Source organism: Triturus cristatus, chromosome 4_1, assembly GCF_964204655.1.
Source record: "Triturus cristatus chromosome 4_1, aTriCri1.1, whole genome shotgun sequence".
Classification (NCBI taxonomy): domain Eukaryota; kingdom Metazoa; phylum Chordata; class Amphibia; order Caudata; family Salamandridae; genus Triturus; species Triturus cristatus.
Genome location: NC_140585.1, coordinates 106,437,500 through 106,461,236, shown reverse-complemented (window position 1 = coordinate 106,461,236; position 23,737 = coordinate 106,437,500). Strand labels below are relative to the sequence as shown.

The 23,737-nt window shown below is 44.6% G+C and overlaps 43 non-coding genes across 43 annotated transcripts; all 43 read left to right on the top strand.

Annotated features, from left to right (window-relative positions):
* The first annotated feature begins 278 nt into the window (after positions 1-278).
* Positions 279-364, top strand: TRNAY-GUA (transfer RNA tyrosine (anticodon GUA)). Its single transcript is given in 2 exon segments — positions 279-315; positions 329-364. It is a non-coding gene; the product is annotated as a tRNA-Tyr (tRNA).
* Positions 365-493: 129 nt separating this feature from the next.
* Positions 494-565, top strand: TRNAA-CGC (transfer RNA alanine (anticodon CGC)). Its single transcript has one exon. It is a non-coding gene; the product is annotated as a tRNA-Ala (tRNA).
* Positions 566-994: 429 nt separating this feature from the next.
* On the top strand, positions 995-1,066 carry TRNAA-UGC (transfer RNA alanine (anticodon UGC)). Its single transcript has one exon. It is a non-coding gene; the product is annotated as a tRNA-Ala (tRNA).
* A 768-nt stretch (positions 1,067-1,834) lies between these two features.
* Positions 1,835-1,920, top strand: TRNAY-GUA (transfer RNA tyrosine (anticodon GUA)). Its single transcript is given in 2 exon segments — positions 1,835-1,871; positions 1,885-1,920. It is a non-coding gene; the product is annotated as a tRNA-Tyr (tRNA).
* A 129-nt stretch (positions 1,921-2,049) lies between these two features.
* Positions 2,050-2,121, top strand: TRNAA-CGC (transfer RNA alanine (anticodon CGC)). Its single transcript has one exon. It is a non-coding gene; the product is annotated as a tRNA-Ala (tRNA).
* Positions 2,122-2,550: 429 nt separating this feature from the next.
* TRNAA-UGC (transfer RNA alanine (anticodon UGC)) lies at positions 2,551-2,622 on the top strand. Its single transcript has one exon. It is a non-coding gene; the product is annotated as a tRNA-Ala (tRNA).
* Positions 2,623-3,390: 768 nt separating this feature from the next.
* Positions 3,391-3,476, top strand: TRNAY-GUA (transfer RNA tyrosine (anticodon GUA)). The gene is given in 2 exon segments: positions 3,391-3,427; positions 3,441-3,476. It is a non-coding gene; the product is annotated as a tRNA-Tyr (tRNA).
* Positions 3,477-3,605: 129 nt separating this feature from the next.
* TRNAA-CGC (transfer RNA alanine (anticodon CGC)) lies at positions 3,606-3,677 on the top strand. Its single transcript has one exon. It is a non-coding gene; the product is annotated as a tRNA-Ala (tRNA).
* A 1,269-nt stretch (positions 3,678-4,946) lies between these two features.
* Positions 4,947-5,032, top strand: TRNAY-GUA (transfer RNA tyrosine (anticodon GUA)). Its single transcript is given in 2 exon segments — positions 4,947-4,983; positions 4,997-5,032. It is a non-coding gene; the product is annotated as a tRNA-Tyr (tRNA).
* Positions 5,033-5,161: 129 nt separating this feature from the next.
* Positions 5,162-5,233, top strand: TRNAA-CGC (transfer RNA alanine (anticodon CGC)). The gene has a single exon. It is a non-coding gene; the product is annotated as a tRNA-Ala (tRNA).
* A 429-nt stretch (positions 5,234-5,662) lies between these two features.
* On the top strand, positions 5,663-5,734 carry TRNAA-UGC (transfer RNA alanine (anticodon UGC)). Its single transcript has one exon. It is a non-coding gene; the product is annotated as a tRNA-Ala (tRNA).
* Positions 5,735-6,502: 768 nt separating this feature from the next.
* TRNAY-GUA (transfer RNA tyrosine (anticodon GUA)) lies at positions 6,503-6,588 on the top strand. The gene is given in 2 exon segments: positions 6,503-6,539; positions 6,553-6,588. It is a non-coding gene; the product is annotated as a tRNA-Tyr (tRNA).
* Positions 6,589-6,717: 129 nt separating this feature from the next.
* Positions 6,718-6,789, top strand: TRNAA-CGC (transfer RNA alanine (anticodon CGC)). Its single transcript has one exon. It is a non-coding gene; the product is annotated as a tRNA-Ala (tRNA).
* Positions 6,790-7,218: 429 nt separating this feature from the next.
* TRNAA-UGC (transfer RNA alanine (anticodon UGC)) lies at positions 7,219-7,290 on the top strand. Its single transcript has one exon. It is a non-coding gene; the product is annotated as a tRNA-Ala (tRNA).
* Positions 7,291-8,058: 768 nt separating this feature from the next.
* TRNAY-GUA (transfer RNA tyrosine (anticodon GUA)) lies at positions 8,059-8,144 on the top strand. Its single transcript is given in 2 exon segments — positions 8,059-8,095; positions 8,109-8,144. It is a non-coding gene; the product is annotated as a tRNA-Tyr (tRNA).
* A 129-nt stretch (positions 8,145-8,273) lies between these two features.
* TRNAA-CGC (transfer RNA alanine (anticodon CGC)) lies at positions 8,274-8,345 on the top strand. The gene has a single exon. It is a non-coding gene; the product is annotated as a tRNA-Ala (tRNA).
* Positions 8,346-8,774: 429 nt separating this feature from the next.
* On the top strand, positions 8,775-8,846 carry TRNAA-UGC (transfer RNA alanine (anticodon UGC)). Its single transcript has one exon. It is a non-coding gene; the product is annotated as a tRNA-Ala (tRNA).
* Positions 8,847-9,614: 768 nt separating this feature from the next.
* On the top strand, positions 9,615-9,700 carry TRNAY-GUA (transfer RNA tyrosine (anticodon GUA)). The gene is given in 2 exon segments: positions 9,615-9,651; positions 9,665-9,700. It is a non-coding gene; the product is annotated as a tRNA-Tyr (tRNA).
* A 129-nt stretch (positions 9,701-9,829) lies between these two features.
* On the top strand, positions 9,830-9,901 carry TRNAA-CGC (transfer RNA alanine (anticodon CGC)). The gene has a single exon. It is a non-coding gene; the product is annotated as a tRNA-Ala (tRNA).
* Positions 9,902-10,330: 429 nt separating this feature from the next.
* On the top strand, positions 10,331-10,402 carry TRNAA-UGC (transfer RNA alanine (anticodon UGC)). Its single transcript has one exon. It is a non-coding gene; the product is annotated as a tRNA-Ala (tRNA).
* A 768-nt stretch (positions 10,403-11,170) lies between these two features.
* TRNAY-GUA (transfer RNA tyrosine (anticodon GUA)) lies at positions 11,171-11,256 on the top strand. The gene is given in 2 exon segments: positions 11,171-11,207; positions 11,221-11,256. It is a non-coding gene; the product is annotated as a tRNA-Tyr (tRNA).
* A 129-nt stretch (positions 11,257-11,385) lies between these two features.
* Positions 11,386-11,457, top strand: TRNAA-CGC (transfer RNA alanine (anticodon CGC)). The gene has a single exon. It is a non-coding gene; the product is annotated as a tRNA-Ala (tRNA).
* Positions 11,458-11,886: 429 nt separating this feature from the next.
* Positions 11,887-11,958, top strand: TRNAA-UGC (transfer RNA alanine (anticodon UGC)). The gene has a single exon. It is a non-coding gene; the product is annotated as a tRNA-Ala (tRNA).
* A 768-nt stretch (positions 11,959-12,726) lies between these two features.
* On the top strand, positions 12,727-12,812 carry TRNAY-GUA (transfer RNA tyrosine (anticodon GUA)). The gene is given in 2 exon segments: positions 12,727-12,763; positions 12,777-12,812. It is a non-coding gene; the product is annotated as a tRNA-Tyr (tRNA).
* Positions 12,813-12,941: 129 nt separating this feature from the next.
* Positions 12,942-13,013, top strand: TRNAA-CGC (transfer RNA alanine (anticodon CGC)). The gene has a single exon. It is a non-coding gene; the product is annotated as a tRNA-Ala (tRNA).
* Positions 13,014-13,442: 429 nt separating this feature from the next.
* Positions 13,443-13,514, top strand: TRNAA-UGC (transfer RNA alanine (anticodon UGC)). The gene has a single exon. It is a non-coding gene; the product is annotated as a tRNA-Ala (tRNA).
* Positions 13,515-14,282: 768 nt separating this feature from the next.
* Positions 14,283-14,368, top strand: TRNAY-GUA (transfer RNA tyrosine (anticodon GUA)). The gene is given in 2 exon segments: positions 14,283-14,319; positions 14,333-14,368. It is a non-coding gene; the product is annotated as a tRNA-Tyr (tRNA).
* Positions 14,369-14,497: 129 nt separating this feature from the next.
* TRNAA-CGC (transfer RNA alanine (anticodon CGC)) lies at positions 14,498-14,569 on the top strand. The gene has a single exon. It is a non-coding gene; the product is annotated as a tRNA-Ala (tRNA).
* A 429-nt stretch (positions 14,570-14,998) lies between these two features.
* On the top strand, positions 14,999-15,070 carry TRNAA-UGC (transfer RNA alanine (anticodon UGC)). Its single transcript has one exon. It is a non-coding gene; the product is annotated as a tRNA-Ala (tRNA).
* Positions 15,071-15,838: 768 nt separating this feature from the next.
* TRNAY-GUA (transfer RNA tyrosine (anticodon GUA)) lies at positions 15,839-15,924 on the top strand. The gene is given in 2 exon segments: positions 15,839-15,875; positions 15,889-15,924. It is a non-coding gene; the product is annotated as a tRNA-Tyr (tRNA).
* A 129-nt stretch (positions 15,925-16,053) lies between these two features.
* TRNAA-CGC (transfer RNA alanine (anticodon CGC)) lies at positions 16,054-16,125 on the top strand. The gene has a single exon. It is a non-coding gene; the product is annotated as a tRNA-Ala (tRNA).
* A 429-nt stretch (positions 16,126-16,554) lies between these two features.
* Positions 16,555-16,626, top strand: TRNAA-UGC (transfer RNA alanine (anticodon UGC)). Its single transcript has one exon. It is a non-coding gene; the product is annotated as a tRNA-Ala (tRNA).
* A 768-nt stretch (positions 16,627-17,394) lies between these two features.
* TRNAY-GUA (transfer RNA tyrosine (anticodon GUA)) lies at positions 17,395-17,480 on the top strand. The gene is given in 2 exon segments: positions 17,395-17,431; positions 17,445-17,480. It is a non-coding gene; the product is annotated as a tRNA-Tyr (tRNA).
* Positions 17,481-17,609: 129 nt separating this feature from the next.
* Positions 17,610-17,681, top strand: TRNAA-CGC (transfer RNA alanine (anticodon CGC)). Its single transcript has one exon. It is a non-coding gene; the product is annotated as a tRNA-Ala (tRNA).
* Positions 17,682-18,110: 429 nt separating this feature from the next.
* TRNAA-UGC (transfer RNA alanine (anticodon UGC)) lies at positions 18,111-18,182 on the top strand. Its single transcript has one exon. It is a non-coding gene; the product is annotated as a tRNA-Ala (tRNA).
* Positions 18,183-18,950: 768 nt separating this feature from the next.
* TRNAY-GUA (transfer RNA tyrosine (anticodon GUA)) lies at positions 18,951-19,036 on the top strand. Its single transcript is given in 2 exon segments — positions 18,951-18,987; positions 19,001-19,036. It is a non-coding gene; the product is annotated as a tRNA-Tyr (tRNA).
* Positions 19,037-19,165: 129 nt separating this feature from the next.
* On the top strand, positions 19,166-19,237 carry TRNAA-CGC (transfer RNA alanine (anticodon CGC)). Its single transcript has one exon. It is a non-coding gene; the product is annotated as a tRNA-Ala (tRNA).
* Positions 19,238-20,506: 1,269 nt separating this feature from the next.
* Positions 20,507-20,592, top strand: TRNAY-GUA (transfer RNA tyrosine (anticodon GUA)). The gene is given in 2 exon segments: positions 20,507-20,543; positions 20,557-20,592. It is a non-coding gene; the product is annotated as a tRNA-Tyr (tRNA).
* A 129-nt stretch (positions 20,593-20,721) lies between these two features.
* On the top strand, positions 20,722-20,793 carry TRNAA-CGC (transfer RNA alanine (anticodon CGC)). Its single transcript has one exon. It is a non-coding gene; the product is annotated as a tRNA-Ala (tRNA).
* Positions 20,794-22,062: 1,269 nt separating this feature from the next.
* TRNAY-GUA (transfer RNA tyrosine (anticodon GUA)) lies at positions 22,063-22,148 on the top strand. Its single transcript is given in 2 exon segments — positions 22,063-22,099; positions 22,113-22,148. It is a non-coding gene; the product is annotated as a tRNA-Tyr (tRNA).
* A 129-nt stretch (positions 22,149-22,277) lies between these two features.
* Positions 22,278-22,349, top strand: TRNAA-CGC (transfer RNA alanine (anticodon CGC)). The gene has a single exon. It is a non-coding gene; the product is annotated as a tRNA-Ala (tRNA).
* A 429-nt stretch (positions 22,350-22,778) lies between these two features.
* On the top strand, positions 22,779-22,850 carry TRNAA-UGC (transfer RNA alanine (anticodon UGC)). Its single transcript has one exon. It is a non-coding gene; the product is annotated as a tRNA-Ala (tRNA).
* A 768-nt stretch (positions 22,851-23,618) lies between these two features.
* On the top strand, positions 23,619-23,704 carry TRNAY-GUA (transfer RNA tyrosine (anticodon GUA)). The gene is given in 2 exon segments: positions 23,619-23,655; positions 23,669-23,704. It is a non-coding gene; the product is annotated as a tRNA-Tyr (tRNA).
* Positions 23,705-23,737: the final 33 nt, after the last annotated feature.

Sequence of the window (23,737 nt, the reverse complement as noted above, 5' to 3'; positions counted from 1 at the left end):
CTGCCCAAGGTCTTTGTATCAAAGTTCCTTTCCTTTCTGTAAAATTGAAATTTGGAGCACCCCTGCTTATCCCCAAGCCAAGACAGAACATGAACTTTGGTCTGAAATCCTCCTTTGGGGTGATAAGACGTACCTTACAGTGTGCTCTAAGAACTGGTGACTTTGAGAGGGAGCTGCAGGTAATGTTCATGATTTTCATCGATCTGCTCCTGATCCCCACCCCCACAACCTTTCTTGAGCGAGAGATAATTACAGCGCTGAAAGATACTTCAGCCACTCCTTCGATAGCTCAGTTGGTAGAGCGGAGGACTGTAGCATAAAGTCAGACATCCTTAGGTCGCTGGTTCAAATCCGGCTCGAAGGATTTTTTGCTTCGATTTCCATATCTTTCACTTTTATTCAAACAATACCTTCCATTGATTATGATCGAGACTTTGCAGTCCCTGGGTTTCAGGGATTCCTTGCATCCATCAAACAGCTCGAGGGCAAAAGTGGGGATGTAGCTCAGTGGTAGAGCGCATGCTTCGCATGTATGAGGTCCCGGGTTCAATCCCCGGCATCTCCAGGAGCCTCTGTTCCTTATCTTGGCTTTTTTCCAGAAGGCTAGCCTGCCATCATGCAGAAAGAAGAAGTTTGTCATGCAGTTGGGGTGAGAGCCCCACTTAAATAGTCAGACATTTGCTTTGGAAAAATCTTTGAACTAGGCATAGTTTGCGCATTTCAAGAAAATCGGAGAATTTTGCATTCCAAAAGAAGGAAATAAATGCCCTCTCTGAGGATCGAACTCAGGACCTTCAGATTATGAGACTGACGCGCTGCCTACTGCGCTAAGAAGACTGTATATAGGCATCTGTACATAAGACCATGAAGATCATCCAGGTACAAGGCTGAAGGATTTTCCTGACTGACATTGTATACTGCAGAGTCGAATGGGGTGATGTGGCCGTCGGTTCAATGCAGGGTTTCCAATCATACAGTCAAACCTTGCAGAAGTGGGGATGTAGCTCAGTGGTAGAGCGCATGCTTTGCATGTATGAGGCCCCGGGTTCAATCCCCGGCATCTCCAGACTTTTGCCATGCTTACCTTGGATTTTGGGCCGAAAGCTAGGCTGGCATCATGATGAAGGAAGAGATATGTCCTCCAACCGGGATGAGGACCCCGCTTAATCTGTCAGACGTTTGCCTTGAAAAATCCCATGAAATGGGGCTATCTCATTTTTGATGATTATAGATCAAAAGAATCCTACTTGTTGAAGACATCAAAGTGATGATTCATCTTGACAACCATAATGCTTTGATGATAGAAATCTGTCGCATCTCTCTTGATCATTGGTAAGGGTTCTTCTTCTAAACCAGAGACTCTTTACAGTAGCTTTTAGAAAAACGGAATATTTTGTTTATCTCAATCACCTTCAATCTACAGATTTTTCCGTTCTCTTTCCTTTTGAAAATGCATCCAAAATGCACGTTCTTGATGCTGGGTGCGTAGTAATGACTCCCATAACTTTCTGTCATTTCTTTCATGGTTCCGCGCAGCCATCCATTTGCCACCAATGCTGCCCAAGGTCTTTGTATCAAAGTTCCTTTCCTTTCTGTAAAATTGAAATTTGGAGCACCCCTGCTTATCCCCAAGCCAAGACAGAACATGAACTTTGGTCTGAAATCCTCCTTTGGGGTGATAAGACGTACCTTACAGTGTGCTCTAAGAACTGGTGACTTTGAGAGGGAGCTGCAGGTAATGTTCATGATTTTCATCGATCTGCTCCTGATCCCCACCCCCACAACCTTTCTTGAGCGAGAGATAATTACAGCGCTGAAAGATACTTCAGCCACTCCTTCGATAGCTCAGTTGGTAGAGCGGAGGACTGTAGCATAAAGTCAGACATCCTTAGGTCGCTGGTTCAAATCCGGCTCGAAGGATTTTTTGCTTCGATTTCCATATCTTTCACTTTTATTCAAACAATACCTTCCATTGATTATGATCGAGACTTTGCAGTCCCTGGGTTTCAGGGATTCCTTGCATCCATCAAACAGCTCGAGGGCAAAAGTGGGGATGTAGCTCAGTGGTAGAGCGCATGCTTCGCATGTATGAGGTCCCGGGTTCAATCCCCGGCATCTCCAGGAGCCTCTGTTCCTTATCTTGGCTTTTTTCCAGAAGGCTAGCCTGCCATCATGCAGAAAGAAGAAGTTTGTCATGCAGTTGGGGTGAGAGCCCCACTTAAATAGTCAGACATTTGCTTTGGAAAAATCTTTGAACTAGGCATAGTTTGCGCATTTCAAGAAAATCGGAGAATTTTGCATTCCAAAAGAAGGAAATAAATGCCCTCTCTGAGGATCGAACTCAGGACCTTCAGATTATGAGACTGACGCGCTGCCTACTGCGCTAAGAAGACTGTATATAGGCATCTGTACATAAGACCATGAAGATCATCCAGGTACAAGGCTGAAGGATTTTCCTGACTGACATTGTATACTGCAGAGTCGAATGGGGTGATGTGGCCGTCGGTTCAATGCAGGGTTTCCAATCATACAGTCAAACCTTGCAGAAGTGGGGATGTAGCTCAGTGGTAGAGCGCATGCTTTGCATGTATGAGGCCCCGGGTTCAATCCCCGGCATCTCCAGACTTTTGCCATGCTTACCTTGGATTTTGGGCCGAAAGCTAGGCTGGCATCATGATGAAGGAAGAGATATGTCCTCCAACCGGGATGAGGACCCCGCTTAATCTGTCAGACGTTTGCCTTGAAAAATCCCATGAAATGGGGCTATCTCATTTTTGATGATTATAGATCAAAAGAATCCTACTTGTTGAAGACATCAAAGTGATGATTCATCTTGACAACCATAATGCTTTGATGATAGAAATCTGTCGCATCTCTCTTGATCATTGGTAAGGGTTCTTCTTCTAAACCAGAGACTCTTTACAGTAGCTTTTAGAAAAACGGAATATTTTGTTTATCTCAATCACCTTCAATCTACAGATTTTTCCGTTCTCTTTCCTTTTGAAAATGCATCCAAAATGCACGTTCTTGATGCTGGGTGCGTAGTAATGACTCCCATAACTTTCTGTCATTTCTTTCATGGTTCCGCGCAGCCATCCATTTGCCACCAATGCTGCCCAAGGTCTTTGTATCAAAGTTCCTTTCCTTTCTGTAAAATTGAAATTTGGAGCACCCCTGCTTATCCCCAAGCCAAGACAGAACATGAACTTTGGTCTGAAATCCTCCTTTGGGGTGATAAGACGTACCTTACAGTGTGCTCTAAGAACTGGTGACTTTGAGAGGGAGCTGCAGGTAATGTTCATGATTTTCATCGATCTGCTCCTGATCCCCACCCCCACAACCTTTCTTGAGCGAGAGATAATTACAGCGCTGAAAGATACTTCAGCCACTCCTTCGATAGCTCAGTTGGTAGAGCGGAGGACTGTAGCATAAAGTCAGACATCCTTAGGTCGCTGGTTCAAATCCGGCTCGAAGGATTTTTTGCTTCGATTTCCATATCTTTCACTTTTATTCAAACAATACCTTCCATTGATTATGATCGAGACTTTGCAGTCCCTGGGTTTCAGGGATTCCTTGCATCCATCAAACAGCTCGAGGGCAAAAGTGGGGATGTAGCTCAGTGGTAGAGCGCATGCTTCGCATGTATGAGGTCCCGGGTTCAATCCCCGGCATCTCCAGGAGCCTCTGTTCCTTATCTTGGCTTTTTTCCAGAAGGCTAGCCTGCCATCATGCAGAAAGAAGAAGTTTGTCATGCAGTTGGGGTGAGAGCCCCACTTAAATAGTCAGACATTTGCTTTGGAAAAATCTTTGAACTAGGCATAGTTTGCGCATTTCAAGAAAATCGGAGAATTTTGCATTCCAAAAGAAGGAAATAAATGCCCTCTCTGAGGAACGAACTCAGGACCTTCAGATTATGAGACTGACGCGCTGCCTACTGCGCTAAGAAGGCTGTATATAGGCATCTGTACATAAGACCATGAAGATCATCCAGGTACAAGGCTGAAGGATTTTCCTGACTGACATTGTATACTGCAGAGTCGAATGGGGTGATGTGGCCGTCGGTTCAATGCAGGGTTTCCAATCATACAGTCAAACCTTGCAGAAGTGGGGATGTAGCTCAGTGGTAGAGCGCATGCTTTGCATGTATGAGGCCCCGGGTTCAATCCCCGGCATCTCCGGACTTTTGCCATGCTTACCTTGGATTTTGGGCCGAAAGCTAGGCTGGCATCATGATGAAGGAAGAGATATGTCCTCCAACCGGGATGAGGACCCCGCTTAATCTGTCAGACGTTTGCCTTGAAAAATCCCATGAAATGGGGCTATCTCATTTTTGATGATTATAGATCAAAAGAATCCTACTTGTTGAAGACATCAAAGTGATGATTCATCTTGACAACCATAATGCTTTGATGATAGAAATCTGTCGCATCTCTCTTGATCATTGGTAAGGGTTCTTCTTCTAAACCAGAGACTCTTTACAGTAGCTTTTAGAAAAACGGAATATTTTGTTTATCTCAATCACCTTCAATCTACAGATTTTTCCGTTCTCTTTCCTTTTGAAAATGCATCCAAAATGCACGTTCTTGATGCTGGGTGCGTAGTAATGACTCCCATAACTTTCTGTCATTTCTTTCATGGTTCCGCGCAGCCATCCATTTGCCACCAATGCTGCCCAAGGTCTTTGTATCAAAGTTCCTTTCCTTTCTGTAAAATTGAAATTTGGAGCACCCCTGCTTATCCCCAAGCCAAGACAGAACATGAACTTTGGTCTGAAATCCTCCTTTGGGGTGATAAGACGTACCTTACAGTGTGCTCTAAGAACTGGTGACTTTGAGAGGGAGCTGCAGGTAATGTTCATGATTTTCATCGATCTGCTCCTGATCCCCACCCCCACAACCTTTCTTGAGCGAGAGATAATTACAGCGCTGAAAGATACTTCAGCCACTCCTTCGATAGCTCAGTTGGTAGAGCGGAGGACTGTAGCATAAAGTCAGACATCCTTAGGTCGCTGGTTCAAATCCGGCTCGAAGGATTTTTTGCTTCGATTTCCATATATTTCACTTTTATTCAAACAATACCTTCCATTGATTATGATCGAGACTTTGCAGTCCCTGGGTTTCAGGGATTCCTTGCATCCATCAAACAGCTCGAGTGCAAAAGTGGGGATGTAGCTCAGTGGTAGAGCGCATGCTTCGCATGTATGAGGTCCCGGGTTCAATCCCCGGCATCTCCAGGAGCCTCTGTTCCTTATCTTGGCTTTTTTCCAGAAGGCTAGCCTGCCATCATGCAGAAAGAAGAAGTTTGTCATGCAGTTGGGGTGAGAGCCCCACTTAAATAGTCAGACATTTGCTTTGGAAAAATCTTTGAACTAGGCATAGTTTGCGCATTTCAAGAAAATCGGAGAATTTTGCATTCCAAAAGAAGGAAATAAATGCCCTCTCTGAGGATCGAACTCAGGACCTTCAGATTATGAGACTGACGCGCTGCCTACTGCGCTAAGAAGGCTGTATATAGGCATCTGTACATAAGACCATGAAGATCATCCAGGTACAAGGCTGAAGGATTTTCCTGACTGACATTGTATACTGCAGAGTCGAATGGGGTGATGTGGCCGTCGGTTCAATGCAGGGTTTCCAATCATACAGTCAAACCTTGCAGAAGTGGGGATGTAGCTCAGTGGTAGAGCGCATGCTTTGCATGTATGAGGCCCCGGGTTCAATCCCCGGCATCTCCAGACTTTTGCCATGCTTACCTTGGATTTTGGGCCGAAAGCTAGGCTGGCATCATGATGAAGGAAGAGATATGTCCTCCAACCGGGATGAGGACCCCGCTTAATCTGTCAGACGTTTGCCTTGAAAAATCCCATGAAATGGGGCTATCTCATTTTTGATGATTATAGATCAAAAGAATCCTACTTGTTGAAGACATCAAAGTGATGATTCATCTTGACAACCATAATGCTTTGATGATAGAAATCTGTCGCATCTCTCTTGATCATTGGTAAGGGTTCTTCTTCTAAACCAGAGACTCTTTACAGTAGCTTTTAGAAAAACGGAATATTTTGTTTATCTCAATCACCTTCAATCTACAGATTTTTCCGTTCTCTTTCCTTTTGAAAATGCATCCAAAATGCACGTTCTTGATGCTGGGTGCGTAGTAATGACTCCCATAACTTTCTGTCATTTCTTTCATGGTTCCGCGCAGCCATCCATTTGCCACCAATGCTGCCCAAGGTCTTTGTATCAAAGTTCCTTTCCTTTCTGTAAAATTGAAATTTGGAGCACCCCTGCTTATCCCCAAGCCAAGACAGAACATGAACTTTGGTCTGAAATCCTCCTTTGGGGTGATAAGACGTACCTTACAGTGTGCTCTAAGAACTGGTGACTTTGAGAGGGAGCTGCAGGTAATGTTCATGATTTTCATCGATCTGCTCCTGATCCCCACCCCCACAACCTTTCTTGAGCGAGAGATAATTACAGCGCTGAAAGATACTTCAGCCACTCCTTCGATAGCTCAGTTGGTAGAGCGGAGGACTGTAGCATAAAGTCAGACATCCTTAGGTCGCTGGTTCAAATCCGGCTCGAAGGATTTTTTGCTTCGATTTCCATATATTTCACTTTTATTCAAACAATACCTTCCATTGATTATGATCGAGACTTTGCAGTCCCTGGGTTTCAGGGATTCCTTGCATCCATCAAACAGCTCGAGGGCAAAAGTGGGGATGTAGCTCAGTGGTAGAGCGCATGCTTCGCATGTATGAGGTCCCGGGTTCAATCCCCGGCATCTCCAGGAGCCTCTGTTCCTTATCTTGGCTTTTTTCCAGAAGGCTAGCCTGCCATCATGCAGAAAGAAGAAGTTTGTCATGCAGTTGGGGTGAGAGCCCCACTTAAATAGTCAGACATTTGCTTTGGAAAAATCTTTGAACTAGGCATAGTTTGCGCATTTCAAGAAAATCGGAGAATTTTGCATTCCAAAAGAAGGAAATAAATGCCCTCTCTGAGGATCGAACTCAGGACCTTCAGATTATGAGACTGACGCGCTGCCTACTGCGCTAAGAAGACTGTATATAGGCATCTGTACATAAGACCATGAAGATCATCCAGGTACAAGGCTGAAGGATTTTCCTGACTGACATTGTATACTGCAGAGTCGAATGGGGTGATGTGGCCGTCGGTTCAATGCAGGGTTTCCAATCATACAGTCAAACCTTGCAGAAGTGGGGATGTAGCTCAGTGGTAGAGCGCATGCTTTGCATGTATGAGGCCCCGGGTTCAATCCCCGGCATCTCCAGACTTTTGCCATGCTTACCTTGGATTTTGGGCCGAAAGCTAGGCTGGCATCATGATGAAGGAAGAGATATGTCCTCCAACCGGGATGAGGACCCCGCTTAATCTGTCAGACGTTTGCCTTGAAAAATCCCATGAAATGGGGCTATCTCATTTTTGATGATTATAGATCAAAAGAATCCTACTTGTTGAAGACATCAAAGTGATGATTCATCTTGACAACCATAATGCTTTGATGATAGAAATCTGTCGCATCTCTCTTGATCATTGGTAAGGGTTCTTCTTCTAAACCAGAGACTCTTTACAGTAGCTTTTAGAAAAACGGAATATTTTGTTTATCTCAATCACCTTCAATCTACAGATTTTTCCGTTCTCTTTCCTTTTGAAAATGCATCCAAAATGCACGTTCTTGATGCTGGGTGCGTAGTAATGACTCCCATAACTTTCTGTCATTTCTTTCATGGTTCCGCGCAGCCATCCATTTGCCACCAATGCTGCCCAAGGTCTTTGTATCAAAGTTCCTTTCCTTTCTGTAAAATTGAAATTTGGAGCACCCCTGCTTATCCCCAAGCCAAGACAGAACATGAACTTTGGTCTGAAATCCTCCTTTGGGGTGATAAGACGTACCTTACAGTGTGCTCTAAGAACTGGTGACTTTGAGAGGGAGCTGCAGGTAATGTTCATGATTTTCATCGATCTGCTCCTGATCCCCACCCCCACAACCTTTCTTGAGCGAGAGATAATTACAGCGCTGAAAGATACTTCAGCCACTCCTTCGATAGCTCAGTTGGTAGAGCGGAGGACTGTAGCATAAAGTCAGACATCCTTAGGTCGCTGGTTCAAATCCGGCTCGAAGGATTTTTTGCTTCGATTTCCATATCTTTCACTTTTATTCAAACAATACCTTCCATTGATTATGATCGAGACTTTGCAGTCCCTGGGTTTCAGGGATTCCTTGCATCCATCAAACAGCTCGAGTGCAAAAGTGGGGATGTAGCTCAGTGGTAGAGCGCATGCTTCGCATGTATGAGGTCCCGGGTTCAATCCCCGGCATCTCCAGGAGCCTCTGTTCCTTATCTTGGCTTTTTTCCAGAAGGCTAGCCTGCCATCATGCAGAAAGAAGAAGTTTGTCATGCAGTTGGGGTGAGAGCCCCACTTAAATAGTCAGACATTTGCTTTGGAAAAATCTTTGAACTAGGCATAGTTTGCGCATTTCAAGAAAATCGGAGAATTTTGCATTCCAAAAGAAGGAAATAAATGCCCTCTCTGAGGATCGAACTCAGGACCTTCAGATTATGAGACTGACGCGCTGCCTACTGCGCTAAGAAGGCTGTATATAGGCATCTGTACATAAGACCATGAAGATCATCCAGGTACAAGGCTGAAGGATTTTCCTGACTGACATTGTATACTGCAGAGTCGAATGGGGTGATGTGGCCGTCGGTTCAATGCAGGGTTTCCAATCATACAGTCAAACCTTGCAGAAGTGGGGATGTAGCTCAGTGGTAGAGCGCATGCTTTGCATGTATGAGGCCCCGGGTTCAATCCCCGGCATCTCCAGACTTTTGCCATGCTTACCTTGGATTTTGGGCCGAAAGCTAGGCTGGCATCATGATGAAGGAAGAGATATGTCCTCCAACCGGGATGAGGACCCCGCTTAATCTGTCAGACGTTTGCCTTGAAAAATCCCATGAAATGGGGCTATCTCATTTTTGATGATTATAGATCAAAAGAATCCTACTTGTTGAAGACATCAAAGTGATGATTCATCTTGACAACCATAATGCTTTGATGATAGAAATCTGTCGCATCTCTCTTGATCATTGGTAAGGGTTCTTCTTCTAAACCAGAGACTCTTTACAGTAGCTTTTAGAAAAACGGAATATTTTGTTTATCTCAATCACCTTCAATCTACAGATTTTTCCGTTCTCTTTCCTTTTGAAAATGCATCCAAAATGCACGTTCTTGATGCTGGGTGCGTAGTAATGACTCCCATAACTTTCTGTCATTTCTTTCATGGTTCCGCGCAGCCATCCATTTGCCACCAATGCTGCCCAAGGTCTTTGTATCAAAGTTCCTTTCCTTTCTGTAAAATTGAAATTTGGAGCACCCCTGCTTATCCCCAAGCCAAGACAGAACATGAACTTTGGTCTGAAATCCTCCTTTGGGGTGATAAGACGTACCTTACAGTGTGCTCTAAGAACTGGTGACTTTGAGAGGGAGCTGCAGGTAATGTTCATGATTTTCATCGATCTGCTCCTGATCCCCACCCCCACAACCTTTCTTGAGCGAGAGATAATTACAGCGCTGAAAGATACTTCAGCCACTCCTTCGATAGCTCAGTTGGTAGAGCGGAGGACTGTAGCATAAAGTCAGACATCCTTAGGTCGCTGGTTCAAATCCGGCTCGAAGGATTTTTTGCTTCGATTTCCATATCTTTCACTTTTATTCAAACAATACCTTCCATTGATTATGATCGAGACTTTGCAGTCCCTGGGTTTCAGGGATTCCTTGCATCCATCAAACAGCTCGAGGGCAAAAGTGGGGATGTAGCTCAGTGGTAGAGCGCATGCTTCGCATGTATGAGGTCCCGGGTTCAATCCCCGGCATCTCCAGGAGCCTCTGTTCCTTATCTTGGCTTTTTTCCAGAAGGCTAGCCTGCCATCATGCAGAAAGAAGAAGTTTGTCATGCAGTTGGGGTGAGAGCCCCACTTAAATAGTCAGACATTTGCTTTGGAAAAATCTTTGAACTAGGCATAGTTTGCGCATTTCAAGAAAATCGGAGAATTTTGCATTCCAAAAGAAGGAAATAAATGCCCTCTCTGAGGATCGAACTCAGGACCTTCAGATTATGAGACTGACGCGCTGCCTACTGCGCTAAGAAGACTGTATATAGGCATCTGTACATAAGACCATGAAGATCATCCAGGTACAAGGCTGAAGGATTTTCCTGACTGACATTGTATACTGCAGAGTCGAATGGGGTGATGTGGCCGTCGGTTCAATGCAGGGTTTCCAATCATACAGTCAAACCTTGCAGAAGTGGGGATGTAGCTCAGTGGTAGAGCGCATGCTTTGCATGTATGAGGCCCCGGGTTCAATCCCCGGCATCTCCAGACTTTTGCCATGCTTACCTTGGATTTTGGGCCGAAAGCTAGGCTGGCATCATGATGAAGGAAGAGATATGTCCTCCAACCGGGATGAGGACCCCGCTTAATCTGTCAGACGTTTGCCTTGAAAAATCCCATGAAATGGGGCTATCTCATTTTTGATGATTATAGATCAAAAGAATCCTACTTGTTGAAGACATCAAAGTGATGATTCATCTTGACAACCATAATGCTTTGATGATAGAAATCTGTCGCATCTCTCTTGATCATTGGTAAGGGTTCTTCTTCTAAACCAGAGACTCTTTACAGTAGCTTTTAGAAAAACGGAATATTTTGTTTATCTCAATCACCTTCAATCTACAGATTTTTCCGTTCTCTTTCCTTTTGAAAATGCATCCAAAATGCACGTTCTTGATGCTGGGTGCGTAGTAATGACTCCCATAACTTTCTGTCATTTCTTTCATGGTTCCGCGCAGCCATCCATTTGCCACCAATGCTGCCCAAGGTCTTTGTATCAAAGTTCCTTTCCTTTCTGTAAAATTGAAATTTGGAGCACCCCTGCTTATCCCCAAGCCAAGACAGAACATGAACTTTGGTCTGAAATCCTCCTTTGGGGTGATAAGACGTACCTTACAGTGTGCTCTAAGAACTGGTGACTTTGAGAGGGAGCTGCAGGTAATGTTCATGATTTTCATCGATCTGCTCCTGATCCCCACCCCCACAACCTTTCTTGAGCGAGAGATAATTACAGCGCTGAAAGATACTTCAGCCACTCCTTCGATAGCTCAGTTGGTAGAGCGGAGGACTGTAGCATAAAGTCAGACATCCTTAGGTCGCTGGTTCAAATCCGGCTCGAAGGATTTTTTGCTTCGATTTCCATATCTTTCACTTTTATTCAAACAATACCTTCCATTGATTATGATCGAGACTTTGCAGTCCCTGGGTTTCAGGGATTCCTTGCATCCATCAAACAGCTCGAGGGCAAAAGTGGGGATGTAGCTCAGTGGTAGAGCGCATGCTTCGCATGTATGAGGTCCCGGGTTCAATCCCCGGCATCTCCAGGAGCCTCTGTTCCTTATCTTGGCTTTTTTCCAGAAGGCTAGCCTGCCATCATGCAGAAAGAAGAAGTTTGTCATGCAGTTGGGGTGAGAGCCCCACTTAAATAGTCAGACATTTGCTTTGGAAAAATCTTTGAACTAGGCATAGTTTGCGCATTTCAAGAAAATCGGAGAATTTTGCATTCCAAAAGAAGGAAATAAATGCCCTCTCTGAGGATCGAACTCAGGACCTTCAGATTATGAGACTGACGCGCTGCCTACTGCGCTAAGAAGACTGTATATAGGCATCTGTACATAAGACCATGAAGATCATCCAGGTACAAGGCTGAAGGATTTTCCTGACTGACATTGTATACTGCAGAGTCGAATGGGGTGATGTGGCCGTCGGTTCAATGCAGGGTTTCCAATCATACAGTCAAACCTTGCAGAAGTGGGGATGTAGCTCAGTGGTAGAGCGCATGCTTTGCATGTATGAGGCCCCGGGTTCAATCCCCGGCATCTCCAGACTTTTGCCATGCTTACCTTGGATTTTGGGCCGAAAGCTAGGCTGGCATCATGATGAAGGAAGAGATATGTCCTCCAACCGGGATGAGGACCCCGCTTAATCTGTCAGACGTTTGCCTTGAAAAATCCCATGAAATGGGGCTATCTCATTTTTGATGATTATAGATCAAAAGAATCCTACTTGTTGAAGACATCAAAGTGATGATTCATCTTGACAACCATAATGCTTTGATGATAGAAATCTGTCGCATCTCTCTTGATCATTGGTAAGGGTTCTTCTTCTAAACCAGAGACTCTTTACAGTAGCTTTTAGAAAAACGGAATATTTTGTTTATCTCAATCACCTTCAATCTACAGATTTTTCCGTTCTCTTTCCTTTTGAAAATGCATCCAAAATGCACGTTCTTGATGCTGGGTGCGTAGTAATGACTCCCATAACTTTCTGTCATTTCTTTCATGGTTCCGCGCAGCCATCCATTTGCCACCAATGCTGCCCAAGGTCTTTGTATCAAAGTTCCTTTCCTTTCTGTAAAATTGAAATTTGGAGCACCCCTGCTTATCCCCAAGCCAAGACAGAACATGAACTTTGGTCTGAAATCCTCCTTTGGGGTGATAAGACGTACCTTACAGTGTGCTCTAAGAACTGGTGACTTTGAGAGGGAGCTGCAGGTAATGTTCATGATTTTCATCGATCTGCTCCTGATCCCCACCCCCACAACCTTTCTTGAGCGAGAGATAATTACAGCGCTGAAAGATACTTCAGCCACTCCTTCGATAGCTCAGTTGGTAGAGCGGAGGACTGTAGCATAAAGTCAGACATCCTTAGGTCGCTGGTTCAAATCCGGCTCGAAGGATTTTTTGCTTCGATTTCCATATCTTTCACTTTTATTCAAACAATACCTTCCATTGATTATGATCGAGACTTTGCAGTCCCTGGGTTTCAGGGATTCCTTGCATCCATCAAACAGCTCGAGGGCAAAAGTGGGGATGTAGCTCAGTGGTAGAGCGCATGCTTCGCATGTATGAGGTCCCGGGTTCAATCCCCGGCATCTCCAGGAGCCTCTGTTCCTTATCTTGGCTTTTTTCCAGAAGGCTAGCCTGCCATCATGCAGAAAGAAGAAGTTTGTCATGCAGTTGGGGTGAGAGCCCCACTTAAATAGTCAGACATTTGCTTTGGAAAAATCTTTGAACTAGGCATAGTTTGCGCATTTCAAGAAAATCGGAGAATTTTGCATTCCAAAAGAAGGAAATAAATGCCCTCTCTGAGGATCGAACTCAGGACCTTCAGATTATGAGACTGACGCGCTGCCTACTGCGCTAAGAAGACTGTATATAGGCATCTGTACATAAGACCATGAAGATCATCCAGGTACAAGGCTGAAGGATTTTCCTGACTGACATTGTATACTGCAGAGTCGAATGGGGTGATGTGGCCGTCGGTTCAATGCAGGGTTTCCAATCATACAGTCAAACCTTGCAGAAGTGGGGATGTAGCTCAGTGGTAGAGCGCATGCTTTGCATGTATGAGGCCCCGGGTTCAATCCCCGGCATCTCCAGACTTTTGCCATGCTTACCTTGGATTTTGGGCCGAAAGCTAGGCTGGCATCATGATGAAGGAAGAGATATGTCCTCCAACCGGGATGAGGACCCCGCTTAATCTGTCAGACGTTTGCCTTGAAAAATCCCATGAAATGGGGCTATCTCATTTTTGATGATTATAGATCAAAAGAATCCTACTTGTTGAAGACATCAAAGTGATGATTCATCTTGACAACCATAATGCTTTGATGATAGAAATCTGTCGCATCTCTCTTGATCATTGGTAAGGGTTCTTCTTCTAAACCAGAGACTCTTTACAGTAGCTTTTAGAAAAACGGAATATTTTGTTTATCTCAATCACCTTCAATCTACAGATTTTTCCGTTCTCTTTCCTTTTGAAAATGCATCCAAAATGCACGTTCTTGATGCTGGGTGCGTAGTAATGACTCCCATAACTTTCTGTCATTTCTTTCATGGTTCCGCGCAGCCATCCATTTGCCACCAATGCTGCCCAAGGTCTTTGTATCAAAGTTCCTTTCCTTTCTGTAAAATTGAAATTTGGAGCACCCCTGCTTATCCCCAAGCCAAGACAGAACATGAACTTTGGTCTGAAATCCTCCTTTGGGGTGATAAGACGTACCTTACAGTGTGCTCTAAGAACTGGTGACTTTGAGAGGGAGCTGCAGGTAATGTTCATGATTTTCATCGATCTGCTCCTGATCCCCACCCCCACAACCTTTCTTGAGCGAGAGATAATTACAGCGCTGAAAGATACTTCAGCCACTCCTTCGATAGCTCAGTTGGTAGAGCGGAGGACTGTAGCATAAAGTCAGACATCCTTAGGTCGCTGGTTCAAATCCGGCTCGAAGGATTTTTTGCTTCGATTTCCATATCTTTCACTTTTATTCAAACAATACCTTCCATTGATTATGATCGAGACTTTGCAGTCCCTGGGTTTCAGGGATTCCTTGCATCCATCAAACAGCTCGAGGGCAAAAGTGGGGATGTAGCTCAGTGGTAGAGCGCATGCTTCGCATGTATGAGGTCCCGGGTTCAATCCCCGGCATCTCCAGGAGCCTCTGTTCCTTATCTTGGCTTTTTTCCAGAAGGCTAGCCTGCCATCATGCAGAAAGAAGAAGTTTGTCATGCAGTTGGGGTGAGAGCCCCACTTAAATAGTCAGACATTTGCTTTGGAAAAATCTTTGAACTAGGCATAGTTTGCGCATTTCAAGAAAATCGGAGAATTTTGCATTCCAAAAGAAGGAAATAAATGCCCTCTCTGAGGATCGAACTCAGGACCTTCAGATTATGAGACTGACGCGCTGCCTACTGCGCTAAGAAGACTGTATATAGGCATCTGTACATAAGACCATGAAGATCATCCAGGTACAAGGCTGAAGGATTTTCCTGACTGACATTGTATACTGCAGAGTCGAATGGGGTGATGTGGCCGTCGGTTCAATGCAGGGTTTCCAATCATACAGTCAAACCTTGCAGAAGTGGGGATGTAGCTCAGTGGTAGAGCGCATGCTTTGCATGTATGAGGCCCCGGGTTCAATCCCCGGCATCTCCAGACTTTTGCCATGCTTACCTTGGATTTTGGGCCGAAAGCTAGGCTGGCATCATGATGAAGGAAGAGATATGTCCTCCAACCGGGATGAGGACCCCGCTTAATCTGTCAGACGTTTGCCTTGAAAAATCCCATGAAATGGGGCTATCTCATTTTTGATGATTATAGATCAAAAGAATCCTACTTGTTGAAGACATCAAAGTGATGATTCATCTTGACAACCATAATGCTTTGATGATAGAAATCTGTCGCATCTCTCTTGATCATTGGTAAGGGTTCTTCTTCTAAACCAGAGACTCTTTACAGTAGCTTTTAGAAAAACGGAATATTTTGTTTATCTCAATCACCTTCAATCTACAGATTTTTCCGTTCTCTTTCCTTTTGAAAATGCATCCAAAATGCACGTTCTTGATGCTGGGTGCGTAGTAATGACTCCCATAACTTTCTGTCATTTCTTTCATGGTTCCGCGCAGCCATCCATTTGCCACCAATGCTGCCCAAGGTCTTTGTATCAAAGTTCCTTTCCTTTCTGTAAAATTGAAATTTGGAGCACCCCTGCTTATCCCCAAGCCAAGACAGAACATGAACTTTGGTCTGAAATCCTCCTTTGGGGTGATAAGACGTACCTTACAGTGTGCTCTAAGAACTGGTGACTTTGAGAGGGAGCTGCAGGTAATGTTCATGATTTTCATCGATCTGCTCCTGATCCCCACCCCCACAACCTTTCTTGAGCGAGAGATAATTACAGCGCTGAAAGATACTTCAGCCACTCCTTCGATAGCTCAGTTGGTAGAGCGGAGGACTGTAGCATAAAGTCAGACATCCTTAGGTCGCTGGTTCAAATCCGGCTCGAAGGATTTTTTGCTTCGATTTCCATATCTTTCACTTTTATTCAAACAATACCTTCCATTGATTATGATCGAGACTTTGCAGTCCCTGGGTTTCAGGGATTCCTTGCATCCATCAAACAGCTCGAGGGCAAAAGTGGGGATGTAGCTCAGTGGTAGAGCGCATGCTTCGCATGTATGAGGTCCCGGGTTCAATCCCCGGCATCTCCAGGAGCCTCTGTTCCTTATCTTGGCTTTTTTCCAGAAGGCTAGCCTGCCATCATGCAGAAAGAAGAAGTTTGTCATGCAGTTGGGGTGAGAGCCCCACTTAAATAGTCAGACATTTGCTTTGGAAAAATCTTTGAACTAGGCATAGTTTGCGCATTTCAAGAAAATCGGAGAATTTTGCATTCCAAAAGAAGGAAATAAATGCCCTCTCTGAGGATCGAACTCAGGACCTTCAGATTATGAGACTGACGCGCTGCCTACTGCGCTAAGAAGACTGTATATAGGCATCTGTACATAAGACCATGAAGATCATCCAGGTACAAGGCTGAAGGATTTTCCTGACTGACATTGTATACTGCAGAGTCGAATGGGGTGATGTGGCCGTCGGTTCAATGCAGGGTTTCCAATCATACAGTCAAACCTTGCAGAAGTGGGGATGTAGCTCAGTGGTAGAGCGCATGCTTTGCATGTATGAGGCCCCGGGTTCAATCCCCGGCATCTCCAGACTTTTGCCATGCTTACCTTGGATTTTGGGCCGAAAGCTAGGCTGGCATCATGATGAAGGAAGAGATATGTCCTCCAACCGGGATGAGGACCCCGCTTAATCTGTCAGACGTTTGCCTTGAAAAATCCCATGAAATGGGGCTATCTCATTTTTGATGATTATAGATCAAAAGAATCCTACTTGTTGAAGACATCAAAGTGATGATTCATCTTGACAACCATAATGCTTTGATGATAGAAATCTGTCGCATCTCTCTTGATCATTGGTAAGGGTTCTTCTTCTAAACCAGAGACTCTTTACAGTAGCTTTTAGAAAAACGGAATATTTTGTTTATCTCAATCACCTTCAATCTACAGATTTTTCCGTTCTCTTTCCTTTTGAAAATGCATCCAAAATGCACGTTCTTGATGCTGGGTGCGTAGTAATGACTCCCATAACTTTCTGTCATTTCTTTCATGGTTCCGCGCAGCCATCCATTTGCCACCAATGCTGCCCAAGGTCTTTGTATCAAAGTTCCTTTCCTTTCTGTAAAATTGAAATTTGGAGCACCCCTGCTTATCCCCAAGCCAAGACAGAACATGAACTTTGGTCTGAAATCCTCCTTTGGGGTGATAAGACGTACCTTACAGTGTGCTCTAAGAACTGGTGACTTTGAGAGGGAGCTGCAGGTAATGTTCATGATTTTCATCGATCTGCTCCTGATCCCCACCCCCACAACCTTTCTTGAGCGAGAGATAATTACAGCGCTGAAAGATACTTCAGCCACTCCTTCGATAGCTCAGTTGGTAGAGCGGAGGACTGTAGCATAAAGTCAGACATCCTTAGGTCGCTGGTTCAAATCCGGCTCGAAGGATTTTTTGCTTCGATTTCCATATCTTTCACTTTTATTCAAACAATACCTTCCATTGATTATGATCGAGACTTTGCAGTCCCTGGGTTTCAGGGATTCCTTGCATCCATCAAACAGCTCGAGGGCAAAAGTGGGGATGTAGCTCAGTGGTAGAGCGCATGCTTCGCATGTATGAGGTCCCGGGTTCAATCCCCGGCATCTCCAGGAGCCTCTGTTCCTTATCTTGGCTTTTTTCCAGAAGGCTAGCCTGCCATCATGCAGAAAGAAGAAGTTTGTCATGCAGTTGGGGTGAGAGCCCCACTTAAATAGTCAGACATTTGCTTTGGAAAAATCTTTGAACTAGGCATAGTTTGCGCATTTCAAGAAAATCGGAGAATTTTGCATTCCAAAAGAAGGAAATAAATGCCCTCTCTGAGGATCGAACTCAGGACCTTCAGATTATGAGACTGACGCGCTGCCTACTGCGCTAAGAAGACTGTATATAGGCATCTGTACATAAGACCATGAAGATCATCCAGGTACAAGGCTGAAGGATTTTCCTGACTGACATTGTATACTGCAGAGTCGAATGGGGTGATGTGGCCGTCGGTTCAATGCAGGGTTTCCAATCATACAGTCAAACCTTGCAGAAGTGGGGATGTAGCTCAGTGGTAGAGCGCATGCTTTGCATGTATGAGGCCCCGGGTTCAATCCCCGGCATCTCCAGACTTTTGCCATGCTTACCTTGGATTTTGGGCCGAAAGCTAGGCTGGCATCATGATGAAGGAAGAGATATGTCCTCCAACCGGGATGAGGACCCCGCTTAATCTGTCAGACGTTTGCCTTGAAAAATCCCATGAAATGGGGCTATCTCATTTTTGATGATTATAGATCAAAAGAATCCTACTTGTTGAAGACATCAAAGTGATGATTCATCTTGACAACCATAATGCTTTGATGATAGAAATCTGTCGCATCTCTCTTGATCATTGGTAAGGGTTCTTCTTCTAAACCAGAGACTCTTTACAGTAGCTTTTAGAAAAACGGAATATTTTGTTTATCTCAATCACCTTCAATCTACAGATTTTTCCGTTCTCTTTCCTTTTGAAAATGCATCCAAAATGCACGTTCTTGATGCTGGGTGCGTAGTAATGACTCCCATAACTTTCTGTCATTTCTTTCATGGTTCCGCGCAGCCATCCATTTGCCACCAATGCTGCCCAAGGTCTTTGTATCAAAGTTCCTTTCCTTTCTGTAAAATTGAAATTTGGAGCACCCCTGCTTATCCCCAAGCCAAGACAGAACATGAACTTTGGTCTGAAATCCTCCTTTGGGGTGATAAGACGTACCTTACAGTGTGCTCTAAGAACTGGTGACTTTGAGAGGGAGCTGCAGGTAATGTTCATGATTTTCATCGATCTGCTCCTGATCCCCACCCCCACAACCTTTCTTGAGCGAGAGATAATTACAGCGCTGAAAGATACTTCAGCCACTCCTTCGATAGCTCAGTTGGTAGAGCGGAGGACTGTAGCATAAAGTCAGACATCCTTAGGTCGCTGGTTCAAATCCGGCTCGAAGGATTTTTTGCTTCGATTTCCATATCTTTCACTTTTATTCAAACAATACCTTCCATTGATTATGATCGAGACTTTGCAGTCCCTGGGTTTCAGGGATTCCTTGCATCCATCAAACAGCTCGAGGGCAAAAGTGGGGATGTAGCTCAGTGGTAGAGCGCATGCTTCGCATGTATGAGGTCCCGGGTTCAATCCCCGGCATCTCCAGGAGCCTCTGTTCCTTATCTTGGCTTTTTTCCAGAAGGCTAGCCTGCCATCATGCAGAAAGAAGAAGTTTGTCATGCAGTTGGGGTGAGAGCCCCACTTAAATAGTCAGACATTTGCTTTGGAAAAATCTTTGAACTAGGCATAGTTTGCGCATTTCAAGAAAATCGGAGAATTTTGCATTCCAAAAGAAGGAAATAAATGCCCTCTCTGAGGAACGAACTCAGGACCTTCAGATTATGAGACTGACGCGCTGCCTACTGCGCTAAGAAGGCTGTATATAGGCATCTGTACATAAGACCATGAAGATCATCCAGGTACAAGGCTGAAGGATTTTCCTGACTGACATTGTATACTGCAGAGTCGAATGGGGTGATGTGGCCGTCGGTTCAATGCAGGGTTTCCAATCATACAGTCAAACCTTGCAGAAGTGGGGATGTAGCTCAGTGGTAGAGCGCATGCTTTGCATGTATGAGGCCCCGGGTTCAATCCCCGGCATCTCCGGACTTTTGCCATGCTTACCTTGGATTTTGGGCCGAAAGCTAGGCTGGCATCATGATGAAGGAAGAGATATGTCCTCCAACCGGGATGAGGACCCCGCTTAATCTGTCAGACGTTTGCCTTGAAAAATCCCATGAAATGGGGCTATCTCATTTTTGATGATTATAGATCAAAAGAATCCTACTTGTTGAAGACATCAAAGTGATGATTCATCTTGACAACCATAATGCTTTGATGATAGAAATCTGTCGCATCTCTCTTGATCATTGGTAAGGGTTCTTCTTCTAAACCAGAGACTCTTTACAGTAGCTTTTAGAAAAACGGAATATTTTGTTTATCTCAATCACCTTCAATCTACAGATTTTTCCGTTCTCTTTCCTTTTGAAAATGCATCCAAAATGCACGTTCTTGATGCTGGGTGCGTAGTAATGACTCCCATAACTTTCTGTCATTTCTTTCATGGTTCCGCGCAGCCATCCATTTGCCACCAATGCTGCCCAAGGTCTTTGTATCAAAGTTCCTTTCCTTTCTGTAAAATTGAAATTTGGAGCACCCCTGCTTATCCCCAAGCCAAGACAGAACATGAACTTTGGTCTGAAATCCTCCTTTGGGGTGATAAGACGTACCTTACAGTGTGCTCTAAGAACTGGTGACTTTGAGAGGGAGCTGCAGGTAATGTTCATGATTTTCATCGATCTGCTCCTGATCCCCACCCCCACAACCTTTCTTGAGCGAGAGATAATTACAGCGCTGAAAGATACTTCAGCCACTCCTTCGATAGCTCAGTTGGTAGAGCGGAGGACTGTAGCATAAAGTCAGACATCCTTAGGTCGCTGGTTCAAATCCGGCTCGAAGGATTTTTTGCTTCGATTTCCATATCTTTCACTTTTATTCAAACAATACCTTCCATTGATTATGATCGAGACTTTGCAGTCCCTGGGTTTCAGGGATTCCTTGCATCCATCAAACAGCTCGAGTGCAAAAGTGGGGATGTAGCTCAGTGGTAGAGCGCATGCTTCGCATGTATGAGGTCCCGGGTTCAATCCCCGGCATCTCCAGGAGCCTCTGTTCCTTATCTTGGCTTTTTTCCAGAAGGCTAGCCTGCCATCATGCAGAAAGAAGAAGTTTGTCATGCAGTTGGGGTGAGAGCCCCACTTAAATAGTCAGACATTTGCTTTGGAAAAATCTTTGAACTAGGCATAGTTTGCGCATTTCAAGAAAATCGGAGAATTTTGCATTCCAAAAGAAGGAAATAAATGCCCTCTCTGAGGAACGAACTCAGGACCTTCAGATTATGAGACTGACGCGCTGCCTACTGCGCTAAGAAGGCTGTATATAGGCATCTGTACATAAGACCATGAAGATCATCCAGGTACAAGGCTGAAGGATTTTCCTGACTGACATTGTATACTGCAGAGTCGAATGGGGTGATGTGGCCGTCGGTTCAATGCAGGGTTTCCAATCATACAGTCAAACCTTGCAGAAGTGGGGATGTAGCTCAGTGGTAGAGCGCATGCTTTGCATGTATGAGGCCCCGGGTTCAATCCCCGGCATCTCCGGACTTTTGCCATGCTTACCTTGGATTTTGGGCCGAAAGCTAGGCTGGCATCATGATGAAGGAAGAGATATGTCCTCCAACCGGGATGAGGACCCCGCTTAATCTGTCAGACGTTTGCCTTGAAAAATCCCATGAAATGGGGCTATCTCATTTTTGATGATTATAGATCAAAAGAATCCTACTTGTTGAAGACATCAAAGTGATGATTCATCTTGACAACCATAATGCTTTGATGATAGAAATCTGTCGCATCTCTCTTGATCATTGGTAAGGGTTCTTCTTCTAAACCAGAGACTCTTTACAGTAGCTTTTAGAAAAACGGAATATTTTGTTTATCTCAATCACCTTCAATCTACAGATTTTTCCGTTCTCTTTCCTTTTGAAAATGCATCCAAAATGCACGTTCTTGATGCTGGGTGCGTAGTAATGACTCCCATAACTTTCTGTCATTTCTTTCATGGTTCCGCGCAGCCATCCATTTGCCACCAATGCTGCCCAAGGTCTTTGTATCAAAGTTCCTTTCCTTTCTGTAAAATTGAAATTTGGAGCACCCCTGCTTATCCCCAAGCCAAGACAGAACATGAACTTTGGTCTGAAATCCTCCTTTGGGGTGATAAGACGTACCTTACAGTGTGCTCTAAGAACTGGTGACTTTGAGAGGGAGCTGCAGGTAATGTTCATGATTTTCATCGATCTGCTCCTGATCCCCACCCCCACAACCTTTCTTGAGCGAGAGATAATTACAGCGCTGAAAGATACTTCAGCCACTCCTTCGATAGCTCAGTTGGTAGAGCGGAGGACTGTAGCATAAAGTCAGACATCCTTAGGTCGCTGGTTCAAATCCGGCTCGAAGGATTTTTTGCTTCGATTTCCATATCTTTCACTTTTATTCAAACAATACCTTCCATTGATTATGATCGAGACTTTGCAGTCCCTGGGTTTCAGGGATTCCTTGCATCCATCAAACAGCTCGAGGGCAAAAGTGGGGATGTAGCTCAGTGGTAGAGCGCATGCTTCGCATGTATGAGGTCCCGGGTTCAATCCCCGGCATCTCCAGGAGCCTCTGTTCCTTATCTTGGCTTTTTTCCAGAAGGCTAGCCTGCCATCATGCAGAAAGAAGAAGTTTGTCATGCAGTTGGGGTGAGAGCCCCACTTAAATAGTCAGACATTTGCTTTGGAAAAATCTTTGAACTAGGCATAGTTTGCGCATTTCAAGAAAATCGGAGAATTTTGCATTCCAAAAGAAGGAAATAAATGCCCTCTCTGAGGATCGAACTCAGGACCTTCAGATTATGAGACTGACGCGCTGCCTACTGCGCTAAGAAGACTGTATATAGGCATCTGTACATAAGACCATGAAGATCATCCAGGTACAAGGCTGAAGGATTTTCCTGACTGACATTGTATACTGCAGAGTCGAATGGGGTGATGTGGCCGTCGGTTCAATGCAGGGTTTCCAATCATACAGTCAAACCTTGCAGAAGTGGGGATGTAGCTCAGTGGTAGAGCGCATGCTTTGCATGTATGAGGCCCCGGGTTCAATCCCCGGCATCTCCAGACTTTTGCCATGCTTACCTTGGATTTTGGGCCGAAAGCTAGGCTGGCATCATGATGAAGGAAGAGATATGTCCTCCAACCGGGATGAGGACCCCGCTTAATCTGTCAGACGTTTGCCTTGAAAAATCCCATGAAATGGGGCTATCTCATTTTTGATGATTATAGATCAAAAGAATCCTACTTGTTGAAGACATCAAAGTGATGATTCATCTTGACAACCATAATGCTTTGATGATAGAAATCTGTCGCATCTCTCTTGATCATTGGTAAGGGTTCTTCTTCTAAACCAGAGACTCTTTACAGTAGCTTTTAGAAAAACGGAATATTTTGTTTATCTCAATCACCTTCAATCTACAGATTTTTCCGTTCTCTTTCCTTTTGAAAATGCATCCAAAATGCACGTTCTTGATGCTGGGTGCGTAGTAATGACTCCCATAACTTTCTGTCATTTCTTTCATGGTTCCGCGCAGCCATCCATTTGCCACCAATGCTGCCCAAGGTCTTTGTATCAAAGTTCCTTTCCTTTCTGTAAAATTGAAATTTGGAGCACCCCTGCTTATCCCCAAGCCAAGACAGAACATGAACTTTGGTCTGAAATCCTCCTTTGGGGTGATAAGACGTACCTTACAGTGTGCTCTAAGAACTGGTGACTTTGAGAGGGAGCTGCAGGTAATGTTCATGATTTTCATCGATCTGCTCCTGATCCCCACCCCCACAACCTTTCTTGAGCGAGAGATAATTACAGCGCTGAAAGATACTTCAGCCACTCCTTCGATAGCTCAGTTGGTAGAGCGGAGGACTGTAGCATAAAGTCAGACATCCTTAGGTCGCTGGTTCAAATCCGGCTCGAAGGATTTTTTGCTTCGATTTCCATATCTTTCACTTTT